The sequence below is a fragment of the Carya illinoinensis genome, chromosome 11, assembly GCF_018687715.1.
Source record: "Carya illinoinensis cultivar Pawnee chromosome 11, C.illinoinensisPawnee_v1, whole genome shotgun sequence".
Lineage (NCBI taxonomy): Eukaryota > Viridiplantae > Streptophyta > Magnoliopsida > Fagales > Juglandaceae > Carya > Carya illinoinensis.
The window spans coordinates 22,968,903-22,993,356 of NC_056762.1; the positions used below are offsets into that span (position 1 = coordinate 22,968,903).

Below are 24,454 nucleotides of genomic sequence, written 5' to 3' on the forward strand. Positions count from 1 at the left end.
GAGAGCTTCATAGGCCACTAAGATATTGTCTATGATGGCCCTACCTGGAACAAAAGCACTCTGGTTTGGAGAGATGATGTTAGGCAATATAAATTTGAGTCTATTTGCAATAACCTTAGCTCCTATTTTGTATAAAATGTTGCATAAGCTAATGGTTCTAAAATCAGCAACTCTTTTGGTCTCTTTAACTTTTCTGATGAGGGTAATGAAGGTGTCATTGGCTCCCTCCAAGTATCCCCCTTCATTTAGAATATTGAGAGCAAAGTTAGTGACCTCTTTCCCAACCACTTCCCACTTGGACTGATAGAATAGAGTAGGAAAACCATCTGGTCCAGGGGAACCCAATCCATTCATCTAAGAAACTACTTCCTTAACCTCCTCTGCAATGAACAACCTTGTCAAGTATGTGTTCATTTCAGGTGTGACTTTCTGAGGCAAGTCTTCTAGGCATTCTTCAATTCCACAGGGTCTCGAGGATGTGAATAAATCAATGAAAGATGAGGATAGCATGGGCCCTATGTGTTGTTTTCCAGTGACCAAGTTACCCCTGCAATCAAGTATTTGCTTAATTCTGTTTGTGTTGCTTCTTTGGGTGGCATGGAGGTGGTAAAATTTTGTATTTTTATCTCCCATTTTCATCTAGTGTTGTTTTGCTCTTTGCTTCCACTTCAAGTGTTCCTCAGCTAATGCAGTTTCAATCTCATTTTGTAGCTTGAAAATGTATGGCATTGATCCCCACAGTCCTAGTCTTGTAATTCTCCAAGCCTTTTCATTTTTTCCTTAATCTCACTTGGTGTTCTTCTATTCTAAGTTGAGTTCCACTTCTTCCATATTGAACTGCAATTCCTAAGTCTTCTAGTCATCCTGTCAGTTTGGCTAACACCTGGAGCAGCCATTCCCCACACTTCCTTAATAGTAGAGTCACACCCTTCCTTTAAGTTCCATGCAGCTTCAAATTTGAAAAGTTTGGCCTTGCTAGATCCAATGTTCCATTTGCAATCTAAACAAATGTTTAGGGGTGAATGGTCTGAATTTACTGCAGGTATGACCATGCAAGAAGCATCTTTAATCATTTGTAGCCAGGTTGGGTTGCCTAAGGCTCGGTCCAATAGTTCTTTGGTATGATTTATGCCAGTTCTAGTATTAGCCCAAGTGAACTTTGGTCCTTCTGTCCTTAGCTTATTCAAGGAACGCCATTCAAGTGCTTCTCTAAAAATCTCCATTTGTCTATAGGGTCTGGGAGGTCCTCCCATTTTATCTACCTGATAGGTCAGTTCATTGAAGTCACCACTGCAAAGCCAAGGTGTTTGGTCCAGAGGTTTAAGTTCTTTCAGGAATTCCTAGCTACTCCTTCTTTTTGAGGTCTCTAGATGACCATAGAAACCTATCAAAAACCAAGTCTGGTCCCCTATAAAGCTCGAAACATGGGCACCGATGTGCCACCTTGAGTAATTGTAGATGGCCACCTTAGTGTCAGCTTTCCACATTAGAGCCAAACCACTAGCACTTTCTCTACTATTAATATGATATCCCGTTTTTACGTGTCCTTTTATTAAAGAAGTATTTTAATTTAATTAAAATATTTGTTCTTTTATTTTAAATTATCGTATTTTAATTGAACTTATTTAGCTGTGAAAATTATTTTGTAGAGCTTTCTTAATATTAATTATTGTTTTGAGTTTAAATTGTTGCTCAATTTATTTTAGTTAGTTTTTGGATTTAAAATTTTGTTGTTAGTATTTACTAGTTATTTATTATATTTTAGCTAGATGTGGCGTTTAAATTATTTTATTCGATTTATAGCCTTTAAAGTTGTTTTTGTCGAATCAGTTTTTGGATTTCAGAGGTAAGGATTGGACCTTATTTCTTTTCTCCATATTTTCTTTTTCCCTTTTTTCTTTTTCTCCTCTCTCTTTCTTTTCTCTTTTTCTATCTTTTTTCTTCTATTTTTCCTTCGGCTTTCTCCCTTCCGCACGTGCGAAGCTTCTCCTTTCCCCATTTTCAACCGCTGTTCGCCAGCACCGTGACCTGCACCACCCACCTAGATTTCTTTCCCTCTGATTGGTGATCATCCTCACCAAATTTCACATCCATCCGTGCTGCAGTTAGTCGCCGTGAGCCACACCAATCCGCACGATTTTTGAGCCGTTCCACCTCCGGCCACCACCTCTTCACAGCTTCATCACTGACCTCTTGCCGTCCTAAACGACCTATTTTCAACTTTGATCCATCACCGGAGTAGCCCCCACGACCTCAGAAGAGTTTGAAGCACTTATTTTCTCAAAAGAATCTCAACATGAGGCAGAGGCGATGGTTAGAATTAATTAGTGATTATCAGTGCAAGATCATTTATCATCCAGGGAAAGCAAATATAGTTGCAGATGCTTTGAGTCGGAAGTCGAACTTGGAAGATGAAGCTGAATCGTCGGGATTGGATTCACTATTTTCCTGGATGAGAAGACTTCTTATCGAAAGTTCACAACAAGAGGAAGTGTTATCTTCAATTCTTGATATTCGAATAGTTGATTTTGAAGAATTGAAAACTCTTCAAAAGAAGGACCTGAAGCTGTTAGATATTAGAAAAAGAGTCCAAAAATCTAGAGGGCCATTGCATTATAGTATGGACAAGGATGGAAATCTTCGGTTCCAAGATCGTAGAGTAATCTCCAAAGATTCAGAATTCAAGGAGCGAAATATGGCAGAAGCTCATACAGCCCCCTATTCAGTTCATCCTGATAGTACAAAGATGTATCGAGATTTGAAGAAAAATTATTGGTGGGAAGGGATGAAGAAGGATATTGCCTTGTATATTGAGAGATGTGACACATGCCATCAAGTCAAGGCCGAACATCAAAGACCCGTTGGTATGCTTCAACCCCTCCCTATTCCTGAGTGGAAATGGGACGACATTACTATGGATTTTGTAGTGGGCTTACCGAGGACTCCTAATGGAAAGAACTCAGTTTGGGTGATTGTTGACTGGTTGACCAAGAGTGCTCATTTCTTTCTTGTTAATAATACTGATTTCTTGGAAAAGTTGACTCGCTTGTACGTAAAAAAGATAGTGCGGTTGCATGGGATACCCAAGAGTATTGTATCGGATCGAGACCCAAGGTTCACATCTCATTTTTGGAAGAGTTTACGGGCAGCTCTGGGTACTAAGTTGAAGTTTAGTACTGCATATCACTCTCAGACAGACGGTCAATCAGAGCGCACTATTCAGACTCTTGAAGATATGTTGCGGGCATGTGTTAAAGAATTTCAAGGAAGTTGGGAAAATCATTTTCCGCTTATAAAATTCACTTATAATAATAGTTTCCATGCGTCCATCCAGATGGCTTCTTATGCAGCTCTTTATGGAAGGAAGTGTAGATCACCATTGTGTTGGGATGAAGTTGGGGAGAATAAGATAATTGGGCCCGAGATAATTCAGGAAATGCAAAGTCAAGTTCAAATTATAAGAGATAAAATGGTGATAACTCAGAATCGTTAGAAAAGCTATATAGATACAAGGAGCAGAGAATTATCTTTTGAGGAAGGTGATTGGGTTTATTTCAAAGTCTCTCCCATGAAAGGAGTTAAGAGCTTTGGTAAAAAGAGGAAACTGGATCCGAAATATGTTGGCCCTTTTCAAATTTTGGAGAAGGTAGGGCCCATCACTTATAGAATTGCATTGCCAGAATATTTTGGAAAAATTCATGATGTCTTCCATGTGTCATCCTTGAAGAAGAGTTTTGGACAACAAGAGCCATGCTCTGTCGACCTAGAGTGTATTCAACTACAACTAGATCTTACTTATGAGGTTGTCCCGACTCAAATTATGGATTGAAAAGAGCAAAAGTTGAGCTTCAAGATGATACCTCTGGTAAAGGTGGCACGCGGAGATCCGTTAGCTCAAGATTTCTCTTGGGAGAGAGAAGCAAACATGAGAGAGCAGTACCCATATTTGTTTGAGTAAATGGTAGTATGTTTCTTAAACTTAGTCTCAGTGGAATCTTGTAGCTTACTTTAAAGTTAGTGTTTGAACTTGTAAATTTCGAGAACGAAATTTATTTTAAGGGGGGAGGATATGATACCCTGTTTTTACGTGTGTTTTTATTGAAGAAGTATTTTAATTTAATTAAAATATTGGTTTTTTTATTTTAAATTGTCGTATTTTAATTGAACTTATTTAGCTGTAAAAATTATTCTATAGAGCTTTCGTAATATTAATTATTGTTTTGAGTTTAAATTTCTGTTCAATTTATTTTAGTTGGTTTTTGGATTTAAAATTTTGTTGTTAGTATTTACTAGTTATTTATTATATTTTAGCTAGATGTGATGTTTAAATTATTTTATTCGATTTATAGCCTTTAAAGTTGTTTTCGTCGGATTAGTTTCTGGACTTCAGAGGTGAGGACTGGATCTCATTTCTTTTCCCCATCTTTTCTTTGTCTCTTTTTCTTTTTCTCCTCTCTCTTTCTTTTCTCTTTTTCTTTCTTTTTTCTTCTCTTTTTCCTTCGACTTTCTCCCTCCCGTGCGCGTGAAGCTTCTCCTTTCCCCATTTTTGCCGTTTTCTTCAGCTGCCTAGAGCCGCCGTTTGCCGACGCTGTGACCTGCACCACCCACTCAGATTTCTTCCCTTCTGATCGGTGATCATCCCCATCAAATGTCACCTCCATCCGTGCCGCCGTGAGCCCCACCAATTCGCATGGTTTTTGAGCCATTCCGCCGCCGTCGTTCCACCTCCGGCCACCACCTCTTCACAGCTTCATGACCAACTTCTTGCTGTCCTAAACCACACATTTCCAGCTTCGACAACCCCCACAACCTCACTTTTCATTTTGGGAGTTTTGGCCTTCTACCGTCATTTTCGCTGCCACCCATGGCATACCCTCACTTCCACTAGTTTCATAAATATCTCTAAGTCATTCCCTATAAATCTCAAGCCTTGTTTCATCCCCATTCAAAAGTGGGTATTTTATAACCCACAATCACAATGTTTTTACACTGTTATTTTGCTTTTTTCTCGCCCTTTTTAGCTTGTTGATCATTTGAAAATTATTATATAGCGCTGTCAGTATTTTTCAAACTTCATTTTAGATTTAAATATATTATTACTTTTACAATAAATTGTGACTGGTTGATTATTCCGGACTGAGTTTGAGAAATCGGGGGTCAGATGGATTTGAGGACAGAGTTATTTGTTTGTTGTTGATGTTAAGATTTGTTGGATAATATGGGTCTTGATGTGTGCATCTCATGGAGCATGCATGTTCATGTTTAAAAAATAAAAAATTAGATTTTTCGCATAATGGCATACATTTACATGTGTTGCATTATGAAAATTGGGTTTTCATATGTAAATAGTTTTTGGGTACATGTATATCACGACCTCAAGCCGAGATGGGGTATTATCTATGTGGAGCTCCTCTGGTTACTCGGGAGAACAATATACTGAGTGATGTCCCTTGGATTGTCGCTGGGCGACAACGGGAGTGGGCGGGATGGTAATGCTCTCGTATCGACTCTGTGGCTCCTCTACTGGCGGGGGCTAGAGGATGCTTGGTTACGTACGCGTGGGGCGCGGAATTGAGCATCGCTCGTTATGAAGTCACACGCATGGTCGTTACCCGTGGTGTGACGAAGGGAGCCAAGGTGTGCGGACGACTCCTAGGGGAGGTCATGGTGCATTCGGTTAATGAAAATAGAAATTGTTTTGAGATTTGGATTTTGAGCCATATTCTGGAAAAATGGCAAGGAAAGGTTAAAGGAAATATTTTGAGGCCAAATGAGACTTTTGGCGTGCATGGAAAAATGTGGATTTTGGGACATGTGCATTTGGCATTTTTTCATGCATATTGTTGAGTGTAATATATTTTTATCTTGTGGTGTTTGGATTATTACTTACTTGCGGCACCATTTTGGTACCATAAATTTTGATGCAGAGGTTGAGGAGGAGGAGGTTGAGCCTAAGGAGGCGGCTCCACCAGAGTTTTGACTTGGAGTTGTTTTATGTTAAAAGTTATCTCTACTAGTTTTTATGTTATGTAATTTAGATTTGAAACAATGTTGAGACTTGTAATATTTTATTATGTGTGATTTAAGCGAGTTTGTATTTAAACAAAATTCTAGTACTTAGTTGTAAGACTTTTATTATCTGTTGTGTGGTTTTATTGTACACTTGTTGCATGTACACACTTGGCACTTGGCGATGGAATGTGTGACCCGTGTTGTCATCATCCCGACGCTTCAATTCCCACGTGTCCATATGTGGGTGTTGGGGGCATCACAATCAACAACGACAAAAGACTCAAACTTAAGAACTCTTTCAACATCTTCCACTCTTCCTTTTCCACATTTTGTTTCCATGAGGAAGATCATGGATGGGCTCTTTTCCTTAACCAAGAGTTTAAGGAAGCTAACTGTCTGAAGGTTCCCAAGCCTTCGGCAATTCCAGCTTAAAATGTTCATTTGTCTTGGCAGGGTTGTCTTGCAACCTCTGCTAGATGTTGGGGATCATCACAAAGATTGGCTTGGTTGGCCTCAGAGCACTTGAGGGTTAATCTTGTTCTTTTAGTGCCTTGGATGTTAGAGATATCACCCAATATAGTACTACCAGCTCTCTTTCTTGTTGGTTCAGTTGAAACTTTAGAGTTTATAGTCTTAGCTGGTATTGTTTCATGAGCTTTTGTTTTCCAGGTGGTCTTCCTGATCTAGTTTAGTTCTATTCAGGTTCTTTGGGTATTTACTTGGAAGGTTAGGGCGGGTTACTTTGCTTTTTTTTTTTTTTGAAAATATGCTTCATTGCATTCATTAATAGACGAAGTTACAACTGTGACTTATCAATGACCCTAAGTCAACTAACGCAACTGCTCAGGAGCTTCCCCGTCAACAAATTTCTTTGTGACGGACATTGTCTAAACTTCTACACCTTCTCTCCTGACAGCAGTCAAGAGAGAAAGCGCTCTGTCAAAACCAGAGCTGAACCAACCTTCCTTCCGAAGAAGAGAGGTACACACACGCTCCATCCTCCCAAGGAGGAGGAGTACAACCACACTCTCTCCTCCCAAGGAGGAAGAGTACTCACACCTACTCTCCTCCAAAAGAGGAGTAGGACTAACACCCACATTCCTCCAAAAGAGGAGTGGGACACCAACCTATTTTTATTATTATATAAAAACTAAAAACAGATTAACTACAAAACAACATAAAGGACTCAAAACACAAAACACAAATGGGCCCCGCCTGATCTAAAAGGCCCTGCCCGAGCTAAAGGTCCAACCCGTAGGAACATGGGGGCCCAACCCGATTAGGGTTTCATCGCATCCCCAAGCCGCCGCTGCCTGTCTTCACCTCTGCATCCTTCCCCCGTTTGGCTCCTGCTCTGCCCTTCATCCCTACAGGTTTGTGACAACAGAAAGTTCTTAGATCAGGACACGACATACTCCCTGCACAATGGACTCATCCCCGTCACCGTCGCCAGCCCACAAACACCGAAACATACTCCACTTCAGCCAGACTAAACGGAAACAGAGACAAAACCACCACCAAAACAGAGACGGAACCGATGCTTATTCCAGACGCCCAACCAAAAAACCAGATCTAAACAACCAAAACAAAAACAAAGAAAAAAGCTAAAACACCATCTAAAAACTGCAATTCTCGATTTCCGGCCACCAACCATGGGAATGTCCACCGTAAGTTGTGACCAGACTCCTTTCCAGAAACCGCTTCAACCCCTCCATGCAGCTCAGCATACCACCCGAATCAAAACCTCTGTTTTCCATGGATAAAACAGAGCTCCTTTACCTCGTAGGAAGCACCCCAAACCATCATGCAAAACCATCATCTCTGGAGCAAGATACCCTACCCACACTCACACCGGAATCCTCTGAGATGTCCCCCCAGGAGACTATATCAAAGTAGTCAGGAGCATCGGCCAAAACGAATAACCGAGAACCTCCACCCCTACAAGAAATGAAACTCCGCCCAGTTGGGTGAAATAAACAGGTAGAGGCCTCGGGACGAAACAGGCAAACCGAGAACCTCTGGTGGTGGCCTTTCAACCACCAAATCGCAGCCAAAACGGATCTTATTGACTCTAACCAAAACAGAAGAGAAACAGACTCATTACTGACCAAAACGAAAATGAAAGCTGTAAAAGGTTGGGGGAGGGAGGGAGGAGCCAAAGCTCCACCTCCCTCGGACGCTTCTATTTTTTTTAACCTAGAGAGAAGGGAGAGCTTCTCTCACTAAAAAGATGCTGGTCCATCCAGCTTTGGTTACTTTGCTTTTTACTTTTGTGTACTAATACTGATTCATTCATACTTAAAATTTAAATTAACACTATTTTCAATAAAATTTATTTTTTGACTAATCACATCATATTGGTGCACAGATTAGTGCACAATTGTGCTTGTAATTATATTTTTCTTTTCAAAAATTCTCTTTGTTTTTAATTTTTTTTTTCAATTTTTTCAGGGCAATACTCAATGATTCCTTGCTTGAAGAAATGATTATAAATTGCTTGGATCCAACACACGCAGCTGCCTACACTCATTAACCAACATTTCTGATGTTGCAGAACTACTCAAGACTTCACAATTGTGATGCCCCCAACCTTGGCTTGGAATGGAATGGAGACTTGAAGTGTTAAGAAATGCAACATAAAGTTACATACTTCCCCGTTCATGACAGTTAATATGCAATACATCCTACTATGCAACTAGCTAGCAGTATGCAATAATTGCAATGGAAATAAAGGTGATAAAAATCATTAATGCTAGAATAAACTAAACATCATGATGATTTATAAACCATAAATAGGTATTTCCTCACTTAAGAGGTCTATTTGAGTTCAACACAACGTGGGAGATATAGAATCTACATAATCAGACTAACTCTCGCATCCGTTCTTTAGCATATAGAGCCATTGCTACGAAAGTTAAAATCAAGTCCAACCTCCTATCCATATCAAGCTCCTCCTCAACCATCTGAAGCCAATGGTTTATCCTGCTCATCGTATGCCGATCCTAACATAACTTCTACCATTCTGGAGAAATGGTAGTGGGACTACAACAGTGAGATTCCTTGAAATCTCAGTAAGTTAAATAACTAACTTGCACAGATATTAGATATGCGTGATTAATGATAAAAATGAGATGCATGCAATGATATGAAAAAGAAAAAAAATTAGTATTTGTCTCCCATCCAAGTTCCTTACCATTTTAAAAAAAAAAAAAAAATTTTAATGCAGATTTTCTTTCGGAGAACACTTTTCACTTTAATTGACAAAAATATCATAACGTTTCATTATTATTAGCAATTCATACTTAATCGTAATACCATAATGTACGGTATCGTCATAGTTCCCCATATGCACTGCGAGTACCTGCTGGTGACCGTAATACAACTCATGTTGTCTGCAGACTTGTTCTCAATGCATTGATAACATAACATAACATCATAATATTATAACATGTACACTCACCAATCTTAGGTGTCATAATATTTGATTTTGCTCTGCCATTCTTTGAAAAGAACCCATTCGAAGCCCGTAGATTGTTCTTCGTCAACCCTGGGGTTAGCACTTCATTCATAAGTACTCCAAAGTGGACAAAGGATTTCCACTAGGATAATTCCCCATCCTAGCCTTTGGGGTCATGACAAAAATTATTTTTCATGCTAAGTTGAAATAATGTAGTTCATGACGTGTGTGTAGCAAACTTTTGTGTGAAAATCACATTTATATGCAATAGGCTAAAAATGGTGAAAATATCACATGTCATGTAAGTATGCAGTCAATGTATCATATAACATGAAATTTTATGCACAAAATGACAATTATAACATGAATGTGGCATTTATCAATAAATCATAAATAACTCATCAATGTGTAAGTTAGTGGCCAACTTACAAACTTCTCAAGTTTTGAAAGATTGTAGCAGCCGAAATAAAATTCATACTAAGTTATGATTTTTACTACTATGGAAGACGTTCATAATCAAAAGGTGTAAAAAATTGGGTATTTACAAAAATATCTCTAAACTATAAAAATTGCCACTAAGGACTTAATTTTTTACTATTTGCAAACAAACCTCCAATTTAACCAAACTTCATGGATCTTATATTTTTCATATTCTAAAACCATCTATACTCTTAGAATTGTAAAATTCAAAGTGGAACTAGCTCAAACATACCTAACCTTTGGCATGCACTCTAGTCGATGCCTAAATGTACTTTCAACTAGATCAAATTCTTGGGTGAGCAAGTTCATCCCGACACTTAATCATGGCTAAAAACCTTAATCTTCATTAATCATCCATTAATCAAGCAAGATGCTTCTAAGCCTAAATCACAAAAGCATGGTCTCAAAATTCACCAAAAACATGTATTTTCATTTTTATCCCAATCACAAGATCTTCTAAATGCTCATTGATGAATTCTAGATGAAATAAATCAAAACTTTATAAAATAAGCATGATTTATCAAAACTGTGCATGCTTTGATGATCAACCAATGATAGAATTAAAACCTATCATGACATGCTTCTATTCTCAAAATCAAACCTTCAATTATCATTCTAAGACATTAAAAAATCATATCAAAAAATGCTAAGACATGCCATAGCTAAAATTTTCACTTAAAATAATTTAAACACTTAATCCATCCTTAATGAACGCACTTTTAAATTAAGCATGGTAACCTTTTTCTAAACTCAACCAAATTTCACTTCAACACTTGAAATCAAGACTTGACATGAAAACTAAGATCTAAAGCAAAAAAACTTACAATTTTTGTGGCCCTTAAAGCACCCAAAATAACTTCACTCAAGAACTTCACTCGGTTTCACTCTATTGCTCACTAAGGGAGAAAAATACCTTGAAGGCTCAAGAGAAGTTTTGATGCCCCCGGATTTCCGTTTGGGATCAGATGGACATCCGAAGCATCGGGACATGCAACACAAGGTTGCCTACTCCCGTTCATGACATATAAGATGCAATATTCCTAATATGCATATAGCATTATGCAATATTCGCAGTAGATAATTTTTTCTTTTTGAGCAATATTATGCACCAAACTTATAATATCTCAAATAGTTAAATCGTAATCCAAGCATACTTAACAAAATAAACATCCACGATTTCAGTACGAGTCTCAGAAGATTGTAATCTCTAAAACATGGAAAGCCAAACTCCATATTTACATTACCAAAATACATTATTGAGGAAGTTTGTCGAGTAACTCGACTAACGAGGCCAGAATACTATCCAAAAACTAACTGTGGAAGCTATAAGCTCTACGTCGTGTCTGCGTCGTCTAGTCAACCTCCTTCAGTCTACCAACATCCGCTCCCTGCGCTGATCCTAACACATCGCCTACCATTCGGGGGGTATGGTAGTTGGGACTACTATGGTGAGATTTGATTACAAATCTCAGTAAGTTAACAGGAAACTTTCACACAGGTTAATGATGCATGCAGGGCAGTAAAAACATGAATGCATAATTAAAATCGTAAGTAAGCATAGCATAACTTGACATATAGCATGTCATAACTGACATACCCTGAACAAAAATGTGAACCAAACTTGACTTGACATGAGATGAACTTGAACTTAAAACACAACATGGACTAGCAACATAACAAGAACTTAAACTTAAAATATAACATAGACTTGAAACATAGCGTGAACGTGAACATACATAACATAAACATGAACTTGAACTTAAGATAAACCTGAGCATAACATGACATAAACGTGAGATTGAGACATAATATGAACGTGAACATAGCATAACATGAACATGAACATGAACATAACATGACATGAACGTGAACTTGAAACATAACATGAACATGAACATAACATAACATGAACATGAGTTTGAACTTAACATAAACGTGAACATAACATGATATGAACATGAACTTGAAACTTAACGTAAATATGAACATAACATAACATAACGGCAGATCATACTCCTTCACCGTAGTACTCGGTAGCACATAGCCTTGACCGTAGTACCAAGCAGCGCGTATCATCCTTCTGTAGTACGGCAGATTATACTCCTTCACCATAGTACATGGCAGCACTTAGCCTTGACCACAGTACCAGACAGCGCGTATTATCCTTGACCATAACATAACTTAACATAACGGTAGATTATACTCCTTCACCGTAGTACTTGGCAACGCATAGCCTTGACCGCAGTACCAGGCGGCGTATATTATCCTTGAGCATAACATAACGGTAGATTATACTTCCTCACTGTAGTACTCAGCAGTGCATAGCCTTGACCGCAATATCAGGTAGCTCATATCATTCTTCACCGTAGTACAAATTAACTGATAATTGAAACTTAACTGTTCTCAAAATGCACAACTGTATTCGAGATGAAACGTGACTAGAATACGAAAGAACATAAGCCCTAACATCACATAACATGACTTGAACGTAACTTGAGAGACACGACTTACTTGAGATAGAAATATTTTGTAGTATGACATAATATATAACAGACAACATTTCATAACATGGCATAACATGTAACAGTAAATATTACGTGACATGGCATACATGTAATAGATGGCATAACATAATATGACATACTTGTAACATATAGCAATACGTGACATAATAGATTATGTAATAGATAAGCATTCATGGTAACAGATAAACATGTAATGACGTCGCATGGCATGGCATATATGATAACATACATACATAAATTATAGATCCCTTACCCATCATACATACACAGTAAACTGATAGTAAGTTAGAAGCTAACTTACCTCAATCGTCGCGTTCTACGAGAATAAAGCGCAAAACATGAAGAACTTTAAAAGGGTATTCTAAAAGTTAGAAATTTAATTACTAACAATTGGAAGCATGAAAACAAGCTAAATTATAGTAAAATTACCATTTTACCCTCTACATGTGAGAAAATGACCATTTTACTCCTAACTTAAGGATTTGACATCATGTAAATTTTTTCCTAAACCAAATATCAAGTCAGAAAAATTTAAAACAAAACACAACTATGAAAAACACATTATGGCCAAAACATCCATAGGCCATTTCTCTTGATTTTTGTTGCAATTCCTTCCAACTTCAAAATTCATGCTTAACCCAAAATTTTGGAACAAGGATCTTCCTTTCCGAGGACTTTCCCCTCTCTTGTGGAAGGTTGAGGTTTTTGGTTAGTCTTGTGACTAAGCTGGTGTCTCTTAGGTGCAAGCCTTTAGAGTTTTTTTCTTAACAATGGAGGAGGACATCACCCAATGGTGGTGCAACCTTAACCTTACTGAAGAAGAGCATCAAGAGTTCCACCTCCCAGAGGATGCTGTCACGGCTACTAAGCTCAGAGGCAACCACTGCCTCCTGACTATGGTTTTCAATGATCGATATGCTAACAAGGAGGCATTCAAGTCCATCATGTCCAAAGTGTGGAACATAGAAGGATGGTTATCTTTCAGGGACTTAGGTTCCAACAAGTTTCTACTCGAGTTCTAGCTTATTTCTGGCAAGAAGAAGGTCCTACAGGGAGGACCTTGGTCCTTTGATCGACACCTTATCAGTCTCAAGGAGTTTGAAGGAGTTTTGACTCCAAATGAGGCGCAGTTCAACACAAAACTCTTCTGGGTACAAATACAAAACTTACCATTCGCAGGGATGAACGAGATGGTGGGGAGGAGGATAGGAGAAACCATAGGAAGGGTGCACTTAGTAGAGGTGGATGATTAGGGGTGGGGATAGGGGAGCTTCTTAAGAATAAGGGTAGAAGTTAGCATCACTAAACCTCTGAAGAGAGGCAGAATGATCAACTTGGAAGGGAAACAATGCTGGGCTTATTTTAAGTATGAAAGTCTTCCCACGATATGCTACAACTGTGGATTACTGAAGCACCTTAACGGCAAGTGCCCTAACTTCAACATGCCCCCTCAGTCCCAAGAGCAGTATGGTCAATGGCTGAGGGCATCTACTGCCCCTTAGCACCAACTCTCAATGAAGAAGTATGATGGGTCACCTTTTTCCCCTTCACAGGGATCTCCCATCCAAGAACAAAGCCAAGAGGAAGGTGCTCAGCAGGGTGGTAGAGGCAAGTCTCAACCACCACTAGAGGTGGAGGTCACATGGCAGGAACCACCAGGTATTGTCCGGCGGTCCACAACTTTGTCCAATGAGGGAAACAGCTCCCCTTCTGTATAGACCTGCAGCCTGCCACATGACTCTGAGGCAACTCAAAACATGGGGAACCAGAAAGTGTACAATAGTGCATTTCTATCTATTCATGGGACTGCAGGTCACAAGTCAGTACACAAGAGCCAAAAACTACCTTTTTCTATGAAAAGCTCTTGCAGGCTAGTCGAGAAAAGCCTAAAGGTCAAGGCCAAATCTCCAAAGCAGTCCACTCTAGTGAAAGGTAGGGTGAAATCTCTGAAGGGACAGAGTAGCAAAAAGAGTCCAGTAGGTGGAAAAGGGTCCCCCACTAACAAAAGGTGGAAACTGAGAGCACAAGTAGGCCCAACTAGCAACATGGACCAACCAAAGGATGGGATGTTGGGCCTTGAGCAACTAAGCAAAGCCCAGAAAAGAAAGGCCCAAACTGAGATAGGAATTGGAGCCAAGAAGAAGCTAAGGCTTCTTGATGAGGAAGATGCTGAGGGGTTCAGTGCAGGGGCAGAGGCTGCTATGCAACCCTGCCCACCCTCATGAAAATACTATGCTAGAACTACCGAGGGCTTGGGAACCCTCAGACAGTTCGTGAGCTTTACTCATTGGTGAAGCAAAAGTACCCCTTAGTAGTGTTCCTATCAGAAACTAATTACATAAGAGAGAGGATGGAAAAGATTAGTAATAAGTTTGGCTTTGATCAAAGTTTGTTGTTGACAGTATAGGCAAGAGTGGTGGATTGGCACTATTTTGGAAAAATGAAGTAAAGGCTCAGTTAACCTCCTACTCTAGGAGTCACATTGCAGTAACAATAACACCCGAGTATGGGGGAAAACTTTGGCTGCTGTCAGGTTTCTATGGGAACCCATCAACTGAGAAAAGGAAAGGCAGTTGGCAGTTGTTGAAAAGGTTAAAGCCTGAGAACCATACCCCATGGCTATGCATGGGGGACTTTAATGACATCCTTAGTATGGCTGAGAAGTCAGGGGCCATTCCCTAAGCCTTCTCTCAAATGGAAAGGTTTAGGGAAGCTTTAGACGCCTGTGGGCTTAGTGACCTGGGCTATATAGTCTCCAAGTTCACATGGAGCAACAAAAGAGATGGAGGCAGTTTCATTAAAGAAAGGTTGGATTGAGCTATGGGAAATGCAACTTGGCCTTTACTCTACAACAATTGGGAAGTTCATGTTCTACCGGTCATAAATTTTGATCACTCCCCTTTGCTGCTTGTATGTGACAATGGGGCAGGTATGCTGAGGAAGGGGCATAAGTTGTTCAAGTATGAAGCCAGCTGGTCCAAAAGGGAAGGGTGTAAGGATACAGTTGAAAGAGCTTGGATGACAAACTCCCATAGGGGCCTGATGAGTGTGCGAAAGTGCACTCTATATACCCTATTATTGGACTAAAATGCTAAAATGTGAATAGAAATCATATAAATTAATGTGTATTCTTAAATTGAATTTCTATTTACGTTGGGATACTCCTAAGCAGTTTTTTTATGTCTAATTTCAGAGTTTATAAAAGAGCAAGTCAAGCCCAGTCAAATTCAAAGGAGGACATTCATGGGGTTTGAGAGCAATTTGGAAGAAAAGAAAAAGAAAAAAAATCACAAAATGAAACCACAAGAAGTCCAAGTCCGAAATTCGCTAGGAGACAGTCTGGACATATTTTAGTTTTTTGACTGTATCGTTTTACTCATATATCAGATTGATGCGATTCTTGATGCATTGGAAAGCTATTTTAAAGGGCTATAACTTTGTCCCTAATAAGGATTTCCAAATTCGAACTCCTGAAGGCTGTACGTGGCTCCCAAGATAAGTCCTAAAATTTAGGCGATTTTTTTATGCGGAAATCAAGAGGACATTAGGGTTTCTTTCTTACCCTATATAAGCATATCATTAGCACGAAATGGAGGAGAGGAGGAGGCACAAGAGGCAGATCTGAAGAGAGGAGAAAATCACTTCCATGGCCACCGTTCGCTTCAGTTTTCTCTGGAGAGTTTTGTTGTCCATTATATTTATGGGTAACTAAATTCTCAAGTAGGGTTAGGGATGAACTTGCACATTAGATGGTATTTCTAATTTATTCTTAATTCATGTATTTGATTTTCAATTGCTAAAACTCTTTTGTTTTATCATTCTCAATTCATCGTTGATGTTTTCTTCTCCGAATAATCATAGAATTTATTGTGTTTATGGATTCAGTCATGCTTTTTCTATTGAATAGATTAGTTCTTTGATTATGTTTGGATCAATTATTTATCTATATTGATTTAGTTTTTTGCTGCAATATCGCTTCCTGAGTATATTGTTATCATTGGATTTTATCAATAAGGGTAGTAATTCACGTTTTTTAAAAGTGGTGAATGTTTTTTCAAAGGGTTACATTTGATTTAAGTCTGGTTTATAAATCTATACCTTCCGATTGGGAATTGCGGGAATTGAGTTCCTAATTGAGTTATCCAATGAATTAAGAATAATTAAAATACCAGATTTGTGCAAGGGATTCCCGACGCTCTACTGTTTGTTAAATTTGAGTACTTTTTCTGTTAATCACTTTGCTTCACTTGAATTTACATTTAAAATTAATCTTTGTTCTCTATTACTTATTTAATATTTTTTCTTTAGTTTTTTTGTTCCTCTTGCTATTCTTTTAATTTGTCTCCCTGTGGAATCGACACCCCAAAACTGTGCTACAACTACCGCATTATTCTTTGGGCGTAATCAAATTTTGGCACCGTTGCCGGGGAGACGGTAGAAGAATTGTGAGATAGTTTTTCTTTTCAACAGTTTGTAAAGGCGGTAACTTCGTTCCCTATTTTAGCTTGCTTCATTTTTTTTTTATTTTCTTTTTCTTTTTGTAGTTTTTTTTTAGTGTTGGGTTTTTCTGTACCTTGCATGCACAGGTATAGAGACGCCTTGGGTCGGTTTGCTTGTAGACCTGTGTTAGAGTCAGAGTTTAATTTTTCTGATCATTTGTTTGATAATTCTTCTAATTTTGAGAAAATGAGTGAACATGAAGATCAACCCACTAGGACTCTTCAGGATTACCTCCACCCTACACGCACAGCCACACCATCATGCATCATGTTTCCAGCTAATATTCGCCAATTGGATTTTAAAACAGGGATGATACAGTTACTCCCTACTTTTCATGGCTTGGAAAATGAAAATCCATATGTGCACATTAGGGAGTTTGAGGAAGTAGCTGCGACTTTTCATAGTCAAAATGCAACTGATGACATTGTGAGACTTAAGTTCTTTCCTTTCTCTTTGAAGGATAGAGCTAAGAGTTGGCTATACTCTTTGAGACCACGATCTATTGGGTCATAGAATGAGATGACTCAGGTCTTTTTTAATAAATACTTTCCCCAACATAAGACCAATGCTTTAAAAAGACAAATCTCCACCTTTGTACAAAAGGACAGTGAGACTTTGTATCAGTCTTGGGAGAGATTTAAGGAGCTATTGAGTATGTGTCCTCACCATGGGTATGATAATTGGCGCTTAGTGAGCTATTTTTATGAGGGACTTACACCTAGAGAGCATCAATTTGTGGAGATGATGTGTAATGGTGAGTTCTTACAAAAAGATCCTGATGAAGCCATAGAATACCTCAATGAGCTTGCTGAAAAAGCTCACACTTGGACTGGACCTAGTGCTACTGAGAGCACAAATAGGTCACGACCTGTGACGCCCCCAAATCCCCACGCCCGAACACGGGGAAATCGAGACGTCCGGATGGTGACACGACCTGCAGGAAACCTAAATGGTGGTGGAATTTACCATCTCAGGGAAGAAGATAACCTAAAGGCTAAGGTTGAGATGCTCACTAGGGAGCTAGAAGTGTTGAAGAATAAAGACTTAAAGCCAACACACGTGGCTAATCATGCAGAGTCTTTTGGACCATGTTTTGTGTGTGGCGGGGTAGATCACCTTGCCCAAGAGTGTCCCACATTTGCTGAGATGAGAGGGATGTATGAGGAACAATGTAATGCCTTAGGTATGTACAAGAAGCCTTTTACACATTTCTCTAATACCTACAATCCTGAGTGGCGTAATCACCCCAATTTTAGTTGGAAATCTGAAAACCAGCCGCCTGCACAACCCCCTAGATCATATCCTGCACCATATCATGCACCTTCATCTTCTAGGAGTCCTTTAGAAGACACTTTGCATGCTTTTATTGAGGCACAGAGTAAAACTAATCAAAAGTTTGAATCTTTGATTATGCAGGTTGTTGAAGAAAACAAAGAGATAAAGAGTCATATATCCAAGATAATGAGCTCCTTGAGTGTGAATGAGCGTGGCAAGTTTCCTTCTCAAGCTCAATCCGCACCCCAAGGTCAGCATATGGCACAAAAAAATTTAAAAGAAGTTCATGCCATTATGACAAGAAGTGGTAAGTCCTTACACATCCCAACAACTGATAAGCAAGAGGATGTTGAAGAGGAACAAAGCAATGATAGCACCGAGTTCCCCAAGGATGCCGAGGTAATCAAGAGTCCAGTTAAGGTACCATTTCCTCAAGCTTTAAAATCTGGTATGCGAACTTTGGATCCTAGTAATGAAATCTTGGAGAACCTCAGGCAGGTAAAGTTTAACCTTCCTCTTTTGCATGTTATTAAACAAGTTCCCACTTATGCAAAAGTTCTTAAAGATTTGTGTACAGTTAAGAGGAAGCACCATGTTAAGAAGATAGCATTTCTGACAGAGCAAGTTAGTGCTCTAATTGAGCAGCGAATTCCTCCTAAGTACAAGGATCCTGGTTGTCCAACCATTGCATGTAATATTGGAAATCATGAGTTTGGGCAAGCCTTGCTAGATCTAGGAGCTAGTGTTAATTTGATGCCTTATTCCATTTATTTGCAGCTTGGTTTGGGTGAAATTAAGCCTACTTCTGTCGTGCTTCAGTTGGCTGATCGTTTAGTTAAGAAACCGAGAGGGATAGTTGAGGATGTTTTGATCCAAATTGACAAGTTTTATTATCCTGTTGATTTCTTAATTTTGGACACTCAATCAGTTGTTGAGTCTAACTCTAAAGTTCCTCTCATATTAGGTAGACCTTTCCTTGCTACGGCTAATGCACTTACAAATTGCAGGAATGGGTTGATGAAGTTATCTTTTGGAAACATGACCATGGAGGTCAACATTTTCCATATTGAGAAGCAGTCAACAGATGACGAGTGCCACCAAACGTATATGATTGATACACTCATAGACAAGGGAGTTCACACAACTCATGATTTTGATGCCCTTGAATATTCCCTTGCGAATTCTGAGTTTAATACATCTGTTAGTGATTCATCTGATGTTATTGATATTTGTGTTGTTTTTTATGAAACTCAGGATTATGGCACACAGGTTTGGCAACAGAAATTTGAGGAGTTGCCTAAGAAATGTGGAAAACAGATTCCTGTAAATATGAAAGCACCAAGAGTTAAATTGAAATCTTTGCCTAAGTCTAAAGTCTATAAGGTTAAAATGAAAGCGTTTCATGATAAAAATATTCTTAGGAAGAGGTTTAAACCTAATGACCGAATATGCTTATATGATTTTGGATCTCACAAGCACAAAGGAAAACTTCGGTTTAGGTGGACTGACCCATTTCTAGTGAAAAATATTTTTGTAAATGGGGTGGTAGAAATAGAAGATCCTAAGGATGGTCGGATCTTTAAAGTAAATGGTCAACGCCTTAAAATATTAATTGATAGGCAAGTTCTAGAAGTGGAAGACATTCCACTTGTGGATCCAGTCTATCAACCTTGACCACACCACCAAGGTATGTGTTTCTTTATTTATTTTGTTTTGCTTTGTTTTGTTTTTGTTTTTTCTTATTTTCTTTCTTTTCCTTTTTGTTTGCTGTTGTTTTCTTTGTTTTTGATTGCAGGATAGTTTCATTTCGTCATTTCAGATTACCATCTTTGGTGTTTAGGGAGCTACCCACATCACTCATCAGGTGTATTCTACCATTTTTAGTTACTCCCCATTCAATTTTGATTCTTAAACATTGAGGACAATGTTTCATTTAAGTTGGGGGGTGGTGGTGCAAATTCAGTTTTTAAAATGCTTGTTGGAACTCTGTGGCATATTGTCATGTGTCAATTTTTTTTAATTTGCATCACATGTGCATCATTTTCACATGTGTACTCATTCTCATTCATAGTCATCTTCGTGAATTCACCAAACCCACCAGATCATTTTTTGCTGAAACATTCACAGAATCCTTAATGCACTTATCCAAGTTTTGTGGTAAGATGATGGTTTGACACATGTAGCTAGAGAACTCTTTTGCTTAAATTTTCATGTGAGTTTGGAGAGGATTGAGAGCATACAAATGCAGTAAATTGTGATAAGCGTTCATTGATCTGTTGAATTGGGCACTTCTTTTGAGAATATCATTACATGGTTTGCAGTACAATGGTGGATATACTTGGGATATGACGAAGGTCAACTTAGGATTAACATTTGAGCCTTTCAAGCTATCATTTCCATCATAAGACCCCTAGTAGCCAACTTTGAGCCAATAAAACACTTGTAGCTTTTTCTTTTCATATGCCCATATCATCCATGCCTCTCCACATTGGAGTATAACCTATACACAGATTTTCTTACCCTTTTTACTTCCAAGTGTATACTAGGTGTGGAATTTGTATTTTCTTTCTTTAATTTTATCATTTTCAATTAAAAAAAAAAGAAAAGAAGAAGACGACGGAAAAAAAGAGAAGAGTACAAGTTGCAAAGTGTTCAATTGAGTGAGCTCCAAAAAAAAAAAGTTGGTATAGATGGAAAGAATACAAAAGTGGCATGTGTTTGTCCATCAAATTGTTGAAAAAAAAAAGGAAAAAGAAGGAAAAGCATTATTATTTGATGATCTGAAAAGTTGGAGAGTATATTAAGTGAGAAGTGTGGTCTATTGAGATATTTAATAAAATTCCATTTGTATGTACTTGGAAGTTTTTGAATCCCTTTCATCCTTTTTTTTCATATAACCCCAAAACCAAGCCACATTACAACCTTTTGTGTTGACCATTCTGATCCTAAATAAGCTATTGAAAAGATTGATGGAAGTCTCATTTGTTAGTGTTCCTATCATAAGATCAATGTTTGCTTGTTGCTTGTACATAATTGCCTAATTTTCCATGAGAGTGTATATACACCCATTGTCAACCATAGAGAGAGCCCTTACACGAAACACTATTATACCCGTGAGTTATGGAGTTGAACATTTTGCTTAAGATGTTCTTGATGTTGCATGTGTCAAGGTTAGTGGTACGATGGTTATGGCTTGGAAAACATACACACACTCTGTGGATTGCTATAGGTGGATTGATCTTGATGGGTTATTGGATTCCTTAGATTGTTTTGATACGTGAATCTGGAAAGTGTGACTTGATGGCCTTTATGTGTGATTTTCTTTGGTCTCTTTCATTGTTTTGACATAAAAATTGCTAGGGACTAGCAATGAGTAAGTTGGGGGGTGTGATGAGTGTGCGAAAGTGCACTCTATATACCCTATTATTGGACTAAAATGCTAAAATGTGAATAGAAATCATATGAATTAATGTGTATTCTTAAATTGAATTTCTATTTACGTTGGGATACTCCTAAGCAGTTTTTTTATGTCTAATTTCAGAGTTTATAAAAGAGCAAGTCAAGCCCAGTCAAATTCAAAGGAGGACATTCATGGGGTTTGAGAGCAATTTGGAAGAAAAGAAAAAGAAAAAAATCACAAAATGAAACCACAAGAAGTCCAAGTCCGAAATTCCTGAGTATATTGTCGTCATTGGATTTTATCAATAGGGGTAGTAATTCACGTTTTTTAAAAGTGGTGAATGTTTTTTCAAATGGTTACATTTGATTTAAGTCTGGTTTATAAATCTATACCTTCCGATTGGGAATTGCGGGAATTGAGTTCCTAATTGAGTTATCCAATGAATTAAGAATAATTAAAATACCAGATTTGTGCAAGGGATTCCCGACGCTCTACTGTTTGTTAAATTTGAGTACTTTTTCTGTTAATCACTTTGCTTCACTTGAATTTACATTTAAAATTAATCTTTGTTCTCTATTACTTATTTAATATTTTTTCTTTAGTTTTTTTGTTCCTCTTGCTATTTTTTTAATTTGTCTCCCTGTGGAATCGACATCCCAAAGCTGTGCTACAACTACCGCGTTATTCTTTGGGCGTAATCAGGGCCATTCCCTAAGCTCCATCAAGATTGGCCTGGCTAGATGTAGACATCACCTGAGAAGCTGGCAGAAGACAAGTGCAAGTAACCAGACCACTCAAATCAGGCTAAAAAGTGACATGATCAGACAGCTGCAGGAGTCAAACCAAGGTGACCTTAATGACACCATAAGAGACCTGCAAAGAGAGGTGGATGAAATGCTGGTAGGGGAGGGAACCAAATGGAGGCAAAGATCCAAGTAGTTCTGGCTAAAGAAAGGGGATAAGAACTCCAAATACTTCCCCAAGTGTGCATCCCAAAGAAGACAAACCAACACCATAAAAGTTGTGAAGAATGATAGAAGGGAATGTGCTAGGGAACATGGCAGCATATGCTCTCTCTTCCTTAGTTTCTATCAGGACCTTTTCAAATCTTCTCACCCGAAAGGAATTGAAGAGGCACTTCAAGGTATGGAGCCTATGGTGACACTAGAGATGAACAGAAATTTACTAGCTGAATGCACGATTGAGGAAGTTAAAAATGCTGTGTTTGAGATGCAACCTCTGAGTTCCCTAGGTCCTGATGGATTCTCTGCTGGTTTCTATCAAGACAACTGGACTATAGTAGGAGACAAGGTGTTCTCAGCAGTGAAGGACTTTTTCTCAACCAGGTTAGGAATAGGTGAGGTAAATGATACTTACATTGTTTTAATTCCCAAGAAGAAGTGTCCTGACTTAGTTACTGAGTATAGGCCTATAAGCCTCAGTAATGTCCTATATAAAATTGTTGCCAAGGTTTTAGCAAACAAGTTAAAAGCCTTTCTGCCATCCATCATTGCACCAACACAAAGTGCTTTTGTACCAGGCCGTTTGATTTCAGATAATATCATAGTGGCATACAAGGCCATGCACTCAAGGAAATATAGGATGAGGAGCAAAAAAGAAGGGTATATGGCCTTGAAACTGGACATGAGCAAGGCCTATAACAAAATAGAGTGGGCTTTCTTAGAAGCTGTATTGAGAAAGATGGGATTTGCAGAAGCATGGACTAAGCTTATTATGAAGTGTGTGACTTCAGTGAGGTACTCTCTTCTCATCAATGGAAAACCTCAAGAAACCTTCCTCCCAACCAGAGGACTGAGGCAAGGGGACCCCCTATCCCCTTACCTCTTTATCTTGTGCTCTGAAGTTCTTGGTGGAATGCTTGACAAGGCTAAAGAGAAAAGACTAGTAACTGGGTTTCCATTTGCCAGGGGCTCTTAATTGGTTAACCACATCTTTTTTGCAGATGATAGCCTGCTCTTCTGCAGAGTCAATGCGCTGGAATGGAGTAGATTACTCAAGGTCTTGAACTCATATGAAAATGCATCTGGCCAGAGGTTAAACATGGACAAGATATCAATTTTCTTCAGCAAGAACACCGGTCCAATCAACAAACATCCTTTCTGCAGCTCAAGTGAAGGAAGCAAAGGCTTTTGAGAAGTACCTAGGCCTTCCCTCGTATGTGGGAAGGCATAAGTAGCAGCATTCAGGCCCATACTGGACTCTATTAGAAACAGGATCTAGAACTGGAAGGTGAAGTTCATATCTCAGGCAAGGAAAGAAGTTCTCCTAAAGTCTATTGTCCAAGCCATCCCAACTTATTGCATAAGCATCTTTAAGCTCCCAAAGGCCATTCTAAAGAACATCAACAAGCTAATGCAACACTTTTGGTGGGGGAGTAAAGATGACAAAATCAAAACCCAATGGATTCCTTGGAAGAAGCTTGGACAGACAGAAAGTGTAGGGGGGCTGGGGTATAGGGACTTTAATCACTTCAATATAGCCCTCCTAGCAAAGCAGGGATGGAGAATCATACAACAACCCCACTCCCTTGCAGCCAGAGTTCTAAAAGCAAAGTACTTCTCAATAACTGAATTCATGAGCAGTAAGCATGGTAGTAATGCCTCATACCTATGGAAGAGCTTTATGGAGGCTAGACCAGTCTTGGAAGAAGGCCTTTTCTGGAGAATAGGAAATGGAGAGTCAATATATATAGGGAGAGATAAGTGGGTACCCCAACCCACTTCATATCAGGTTCAATCTCCTTTAAGTGATAGGCACTCAAGATGGCAAGTGAGTGAACTGATT

The 24,454-nt window shown here is 38.7% G+C and overlaps 1 non-coding gene across 1 annotated transcript; it reads right to left on the reverse strand.

Annotated features, from left to right (window-relative positions):
• Nucleotides 1-17,540: 17,540 nt before the first annotated feature.
• Nucleotides 17,541-17,648, reverse strand: LOC122283570. Its single transcript, XR_006230968.1, has one exon. It is a non-coding gene; the product is annotated as a small nucleolar RNA R71 (small nucleolar RNA).
• Between the last annotated feature and the right edge of the window lie 6,806 nt (nucleotides 17,649-24,454).